Genomic DNA, 9,156 nt, shown 5'->3' with positions numbered 1-9,156 from the left:
AGTTGAAAATTAAAGTAGAGTTTCTAACCATAGATATGTGAACCCATTTGAACTTTGGCTTAAATGTTCTTGCATTTCTTATTTTGTCATGTGGCTCTGCTTTCAGAAGTTTGTGGGCAATCAAAAATATGTGAATGTTGAAATTATTTTATATAATATTGTAAGAATTTTTGATTGATTCAATTTATTTTTTGCCATCAATCTACACTGAATACTTCACAATATGAGGGAAGTTCCTAGACATTTGTGCCAATTTATTGAAAATAAAAAAGACAATGAGATAAATCTTGTGTACAGAAGTACTCAGACCCTCTTCCATGACTCTCCATATTGAGCGCAGAGGGTTTCTGTATAATATAATGATACTAGAAATTACAACACTGTTTGAAGTTGGGATGAAGTTGGGATGCTGCGTAAAATGTAAATAAAATTCAGTAACTGAGTGCAACAATTAAAGAATAACATTTCTCAATGTAAAATTGCAAAGAGTTTGGGGATCTCATCATCTACAGTACATGACATCATAACAAGATTCAGAGAATCTGGAAAAATCTCTGTATGATGATTCTGTAGTGAAAATCACTGCATGGGCTCAGGAACACTTCTGAAAACCATTGTCTGTGACCACAGTGTGTCACTACATCCACAAACGCAACATACATTTCTCCCATGCAAAAAAGGAACCACATATAAACAAGATTCAGAACAGCTGCTGCCTTCTCTGGGCCCAAGCTCATTTTAGATAGACTGAGGAAATCTGTCTTGTGGTCTGACAAATCAAATAATAGTATTATTTTTGGGATTGGGTATGGGGGTGCATTAGTGCACATGGCATGGGTGACTTGCACATCTGTGAAGGCACCATTAAAGCTGAACAATATATACAAGTTTTGGAGCAACATACGCTTCCAAAGATGATGCCTTTTTCAGGGAATGCCTTGCTTATTTCAGCAAGACAATGCCAAACCTCATTCTGCATGTATGGCAACAGCATGGCTCTGTAGTAAAAGAGTCTGGGTGCTAAACTGGCCTGCCTGCAGTCCAGACCTCTCCCCCATTGAAAACATTTGATGTATTAAGAAACAAAAAATACAGCAAAGGAGACCCCGAACTGTTGAGCAGCTAAAATTCTATATCAAGAAAGAATGGAAAAACATTTCACTTTCAAAATTACAGCAATTGGTCTCCTCAGTTCCCAAACACTTATGGAGTATTGTAAAAAGAAAAAGTGATGCAATACAGTGATAAACATGTCCCTGTCCCAATTTTTGGAAACGTGTTGCAGGCATTACATTCAAAATGGGCATATATTTTTCCAATAACAAGTTTCAACATTTAATATGTTGTCTTTGTACTATTTTAAATTATTTAAAAATATAGGGATAAATGATTTGCACATCATTGCATTCTGTTTTTATTAGCATTTTACGCAGCGTTCCAACTTTTTTGGAAACAGGTTTGTAAATTGTCTAGATGTGAGAACATTAGAAAGGCACACACCTGTCTATAAGAAGTTCCATACTTCAGAGCACATGTCAAAGCAAAAACTAGAGCGGGCCGTCTGGCCAAACGACGTAACCTGGCAAGAACGGCCATGGTCAAGGAGGTGACCAAGAAACCAGTGGTCACTAACAAATCTTCAGTGGTTCTCTGCAGATATAGAATAACCTGTCAGAAAGACAACCATCTCTGCAGCACTTCATCGATCTGGTCTAAAGGACTTTGAGAGCATGAGAAATTGTAGTGCATGCTTTAAACACAGATGAAGAATTTCAGTTATCTGAAAAGTATGAAGAACAGAAGAATGGTCTAAGATCCTTCCCATTACATTTGCCACTCTACTAACATTGTACAAAGATGCGTGTTCTCCATGAATGGGGACGTTACTGGAGTTGTGAAATCAAGGGTTATAATAATAGTTTTTATCCATATTTGCATATTTCTATCCAATTCCTGTCTGGAAAAGTATTCTTCTGATTCTAGTGGATTCAGATAGTCATTTGAATGAGAATGATTCTGATCTGTGTCTGTGTGTCTTTGTGTCAGTGTGTCTTTGTGTCTGTGTGTGCAATGTACACCTGTACATTCCTTCACAAACACAAAGAGTGACTAACACAATGGCTTAATTAGAATCTTGTCCTGAAGCGAGTGTTTCTATGGCAACGAAGGCCAGGAGGAAATATGTGTGTACTATGTTTTCCATTTCCACATTTTGCCAAATATCTTTTTGGTGCTAGGCATAGGATACAAGTTACAATTGAAGTAATGGATATAATTATGTTTAAAACCGACAGACAGATAGACAGAATGATAGATAGATAAATAGATAGATAAATAGATAAATAAATAGATAGATAAACAGATAAACAGATAGATAGATAGATAAATAGATAAACAGATAGCTAAATAGATAAACAGATAGGTAAATAGATAGATAAACAGATAGATAAACAGATAGATAAACAGATAGATAAATAGATAAACAGATAGATAGATAGATAAATAGATAAACAGATAGCTAAATAGATAAACAGATAGCTAAATAGATAGATAAACAGATAGATAAACAGATAGATAAATAGATAAACAGATAGATAGATAGATAAATAGATAAACAGATAGCTAAATAGATAAACAGATAGCTAAATAGATAGATAAACAGATAGATAAACAGATAGATAAATATATAGATAAATAGATAAACAGATAGATAAATAGATAGATAAACAGATTGAGCCGACAGACAGCTTTATAATGGTCTTGTCATGTTTTTTTTTTGCTGCAACGACTGTGTGAGGATGTTAACACTACTACTACTACTACTGACTGGTGGCACAGACTTTGCTACCATAAGGTGATACTTGTTCTTCATATTATGATTATGCCACTGAGAAAGAATAACTACACTTAGTGTTGATTGGTGAAGGCAATCAGTTCCAGTTATGTCCAAATAAAGTGTGCCAGGATGAAAAAGTAGAATGAAAAAAAGTAACATGTTCGTAAACCCTTAAAAACAGAGTTTGATGTAGATGGCAGCTACCACATAAACAAGAAGCATTGAACTTTTATAATGTATAAGAATGTATTTTTTAAATCATGTGTATGGTTGAAAAATTTACAAAAATCTTAGCTTCTGAATAAAGTTAAAAAAATACAAAACGATGTTCATCTCAGTGTAGGCTACCCTTCAGTCACTTCTATGTGTCCTTAGCCACTGATGCAAGACAGAGAGATACAAACCCCATTCCAAAAAAGTTGGGACACTGTACAATTGTGAATAAAAACAGAATGCAATGATGGAATAAAACAATATTTTATTCCGAATACAACATAGATGACATATCAAATGTTTAAACTGAGAAAATGTATCACTTTAAGGGAAAAATAAGTTGATTTTAAATTTTATGGCATCAACACATCTCAAAAATGTTGGGACAAGGCCATGTTTACCACTGTGTGGCATCCCCTCTTCTTTTTATAACAGACTGCAAACGTCTGGGGATTGAGGAGACAAGTTGTTCAAGTTTATGAATAGGAATGTTGTCCCATTCTTGTCCAATACAGGCTTCTAGTTGCTCAACTGTCTTAGGTATTCTACTTCAAATTTTGATTCGTCTGACCACAGGACACTTTTCCACTTTGCCACAGTCCATTTTAAATGATCCTTGGCCCAGAGAAAACGCCTGCGCTTCTGGATCCTGTTCAGATACGGCTTCTTTTTTTACCTATAGAGTTTTACCTGGCAACGGCAAATGGCACGGTGGATTGTGTTCACCGACAATGTTTTCTGGAAGTATTCCTGAGCCCATGTTGTAATTTCCATTACAGTATCATTCCTTTATGTGATGCAGTGCCATCTGAGGGCCCGAAGATCACGGCATCCAGTATGGTTTTCCGGCCTTGACCCTCACGCACAGTGATTGTTCCAGATTCTCTGAATCTTTAGATAATATTATGCACTGTAGATGATGATAACTTCAAACTCTTTACAATTCTTCTCTGAGAAACTCCTTTCTGATATTGCTCCACTATCTTTCGCCACAGCATTGGGGGAATTGGTGATCCTCTGCCCATCTTGACATCTGAGAGACACTGCCACTCTGAGAGGCTCTTTTTATGCCCAATCATGTTGCCAATTGACATAATACGTTGCAAATTGGTCCTCCAGCTGTTCCTTATCTGTACATTTAACTTTTCCGGCCTCTTATTGCTACCTGTCCCAACTTTTTTGGAATGTGTAGCTCTCATGAAATCCAAAATGAGCCAATATTTGGCATGACATTACAAAATGTCTCACTTTCAACATTCGATAGGTTATCTATATTCTATTGTGAATTAAATATAAGTTAATGTGATTTGTAAATTATTCCATTCCTTTTTTACTCACAATTTGTACAGTGTCCCAACTATTTTGGAATCGGGTTTGAAGATAGATAGATAGATAGATAGATATATAGATAGAGAGATAGATAGATGGGCTCTTTGCATTATTCCACCATTGATTTCTTCCATAAGGTCTGTGTTTCATTAAGGATTTTATCCCGCCTCTGAGTTTTTATACTTCTGTAAATCTTGTCAGGACAATTGGCAGTTTGCCAACACATTTGCAAAAATTCACAACACAAAAAGGTGTTGGCTAAAGCAAATATATTCCTAAACATCACCATGTCGTAGAGATATTTACTCAGTTATAAAAATGCAGAGGTGTTGTAAGCCTACACAAAATACATATCTTATTTGATGTAGATCAAAACGTCCAATACAGAAGAAATGAATGGAGGAATGACGCATTACAGCCACACTCGTGTTTTGCCATTAGGTTTTATGGGGCTGTGGATTATTAGTATCATCTTATTATCATCAGATGAATTAAGACAATCCGTATTTTATCATTGTTTTCATTTACATATGATTTGCTCTTTATTAATTAACAGTTAATTAACTACTGTCACTGAGTGTACCAGACTGTGAATATTTTCCCAGGGATACAGTTTTCCCTAATAAGGAATATGACACTATGTCTGTCTCCACCTTACCTACCCAGAAGCTTTTTAAGATCCGTATCAGTTTGTGTATTGCTTCATTGATCTAAAGCTATGCTTACATTTATTCAGGTTTTTTCCAAAGCTTTATCCACATTTCAGGACTCTTAATGCTTCCTTTTAGTTTGTACAGTATGGCTATAACCTACGATTGACAATCCCCCGCTCTCCTTACCCTCATACCTTTCATGTTTTGGCTGAAGACGGTAATAAAAACTCCTGTCTTAGCTTCACTAGATGTTTATCAACTCATTTCACTGCACCTCACCAGCAGGTTTCTGATCACTACTTTGTCTTTGTTTCTTTGCCATCCCCTCCTGCAGTTGTGGGTATGCAAGTCGTAAAGGAGGGGACTGAGGACTCAACCTTGTGGGGCCCCCGTGTTGCGAGTCTGCGTGGAAGACATGGGGTTACCAACATTCCCCACGTGACTTGTTGTTAGCCAGCAGGCCTAACATTGTGTCATGGTCTGCAAACTTGTTAAGGGAGTTTGTTTTGTGCAGAGCTATGCTGTAATTGGTGAACAGGTAGTTAAGCAGGGGGCCCCACTGTTAAGAGACCGTGACGAGACATTACAACTGTCTAATCTCCTAATACAGACAGAAAATGTAGGTACTGTAGATAACTCGCTGACAACCTTAAGATAACTGTTCTGCTTGTTCCATCACTATTGTTGTTGCTTGTTGGGGGGCATTCCTTTGTATCAGAGCATACTGTCTGATTGAGAATGCATTCAATCAACAGCTAAAGTCACCCACAGCATGACACTGCCCTGTGACTCAACCTGGCTGACTGTGGGCTGACTGTTGGCTGACTGTGGCTGTGTTACTGGGCTGACTGGACTATGGTTGTGTTACTGGGCTGACTGGACTATGGCTGTGTTACTGGGCTGACTGGACTATGGCTGTGTTACTGGGCTGACTGGACTATGGCTGTGTTACTGGGCTGACTGGACTATGGCTGTGTTACTGGGCTGACTGGACTATGGTTGTGTTACTGGGCTGACTGGACTATGGCTGTATTACTGGGCTGACTGGACTATGGTTGTGTTACTGGGCTGACTGGACTATGGCTGTGTTACTGGGCTGACTGGACTATGGTTGTGTTACTGGGCTGACTGGACTATGGCTGTATTACTGGGCTGACTGGACTATGGTTGTGTTACTGGGCTGACTGGACTATGGCTGTGTTACTGGGCTGACTGGACTATGGCTGTGTTACTGGGCTGACTGGACTATGGTTGTGTTACTGGGCTGACTGGACTATGGCTGTGTTACTGGGCTGACTGGACTATGGCTGGTGTTCTCTACTGTGATATTCCACTATGAGCTGGTGTTGTGCTGTGTTGGACTGGACTGTGCAGCACTGTGCCAGGCGGTGTTGGCTGGACGGAGATGCGTTTCACGCTGTGTGTGGGTTGACAGGAAGGTGGGAGGCATGTGCCAGGTCTTTAATGAGACAGAGACTCAGCAGGCGAAGAGAAGGAGAGATGAAGGAGGAAGAGAAATGGAGAGATAGAGAAATAGAGACAGATGGGAAGACATGAATGGGATGATGAGGCAGGGAGGGGGGGGGGGGGGGGAGGGAGGGAGGGACTGATACCACTGTCCGATGACTCACCAGGTCTGGGTATTTATAGAATGAGTGTGGGGGAGTAGAAAAGGGAGTCAGGCGACGCAGAGGGGGGAGGCAGAAGGGACGCAGAGGGGGGAAGCACGGGGCAAGTGCTTCAGCAGACAGCCTGAGTAGTATCACCACACAGCCAGTACAGAGAAGGAGAGGGAGGGGGAGATGGGAAACGCAGGATAAACAAGGCAGTGGTATAAAAAGAAAGGTATGATTGGTGAGATGTAGTGGAGAGGCAGAACGTAAGGAGAAGAAAGACGTAGAGGGGAGGGAACCGTTTTGAAAATCTCACCTAAATAACAAATTGCAAACATGGATTGGGGTGTGTCCGACTGCTGCTGTTTTGATGACTCAGAAAGCTGACGTTTGCCGCATGTTTGCCAGTTTCTATACTTGAAAGCATATTTCTCACTTGTCTTTATGAAAAGAAGTAGCCACACAAAATGTTTTCAAATGACAAACCTAACACACAGTACATATTGTTACCCTGTGCATGTTAGTTTCTACAGTAATTATTATTTAGCATGTCTTCAAGGATATTCCTGCTATAGCACCATTAGTGTGTAAATGATTGGTTAACCTGACTATTATCAAGTTAGTTATGTATTTAAGCTATTCTAGGGTTTTCTATATAGTTCTGTACAGTCTAGTTCTCTGGGTATATTGTATATTTTTAATGAGGCACTATGTAAAATCCTGCCTCTAAACAATAACATGGCTCTGCTTGTTTTTATGCTAGTAGTACAGTAAAAATTTACATATTGCCCATTTAATGTTCCCTTTAAATCATTATGACAAAATAGTTTCACCTGACTGTACTGTACTTCTTATTCACTGTAGCTGAGATTTACTTTGAAAAGTGTAGCAATAAAGATGAAATCAGTAATTGACACAGACTCTTTAGCATTACGAGTTTGCTGTGAAAGTGACTGTGAGTTAAAATCTCAGGTGAGGACAAGTTGAATAGGCCCAATGTTATAATGTACTGCTGAAAACAGTATGAGCCCAGTGGGTAACTAACAATACAGGAACATTAGAAAAGATGCCTAAATAATAATTACTAGATTATTTAACACATTAGTTGAGGTAACACATCATTCTAAGTTGACTTAATTAATGCTGGAAAAAAACTTGTGATTAACTTAACTAATGTGTTGAATTATTATTTGCATTCATATTTTCCTTTCTAAAAGAAGAAATACAGATTTAGTTAGAATTCCAATGTTGTCCTTCAGAAAGTGCTTCACCATGACCTTCTGTGTTTGGTTGAGTAAGTTATTGAGTATGGTTGCCTTGCCTCATTGCACTTTTGGCTAAAAGCTAATTTGAGGTAGAGGGCCAAAAGTAGCGTTCCTTCCATTACACAAGGATTCAGGTATAAACTTCCTGGTTTAAAATGCAGAATGATGAGTATTAGAAGGCCAAAATACATATCATGGCAGTGATTGTCCCAATGCTGTGTTGCTGTTGCTGTGAAGAAGAGACTTGATCTAGTAATGTCACAAAAGAATCCCACAAGCGTTTATGTAAAACTATGCACTGTAGTATAAGTAAAAAAGTATGATCAGATCATTGTAAATCTATGCCAACACCATTAAAACCTGTCCTGATAAATAAAACCCATTCATTTAAATGTAAGATGTAATATGGATTGTATTAGACCATCATTTTTTCATTAGGAAAGACAAATGGAATGATTAGATCATCCCTTCAGGTGCAGTCTTTTGGTGGATCATTTCTTGAATCCAGCAGTGGGGTTTAGGTCACAGTATCAGGGTGAGGTTCAACCTCGCAGTTAGTCTTATTTCAGGTGGGCACATAGAAATGTGGGTAATTAAGCAGATGCTCTTATCCAGAACGACAAACAGTGGTTCATGCATTCATTTCCATGTGGAGATTGAACCACACACATCGTTGCGTACTCCATGCTCTTTCCAAGTGAGCTGAACACACACAAATACAGTTACACACACAGAGACACACAAATGTGGCACACACACATATACACACACACACACACATATGGCACACACATATACACACACGCACGCACAGGCTTGGGGCAGTCGTATAATGAGTTCCATATTTAAACACATTTGTTCATCATTGCACAAATGGTGGTGTTATCAACCCCAATCACATCACTGACCATCGCTGACTGATCTCTGGAACAACGCCTCCACAACATCACACAGTGTCAGGGAAAGGAGGGATGGGTGGAGGTTTGGAGAGAAGGAAGGAGAGGTAGGGGACTGTAATGAACAGAAACCTCCGTGTCTGTGAGCTATATGCCAAGGCCGTTAGTTAGGTAGAAACTTTAACCCATGAAGATCATTGCAGAAAGAAAATGTCAAAACCAACTGCAGCGTTTGTTTTAAGAACATGTGAAATGACACGTTTGCTCATCTCATTCTAACTCAAAGAATATGACAATTCTAGACAAGTTGATCCGGACAATGAACTAAAACAATGTTGTTTATAAGCCGGT

This window comes from Esox lucius, chromosome 3 (assembly GCF_011004845.1).
Source record: "Esox lucius isolate fEsoLuc1 chromosome 3, fEsoLuc1.pri, whole genome shotgun sequence".
Lineage (NCBI taxonomy): Eukaryota > Metazoa > Chordata > Actinopteri > Esociformes > Esocidae > Esox > Esox lucius.
The sequence above is the reverse complement of the archived record's forward strand: the minus strand, read 5'-3'. Positions refer to the sequence as shown.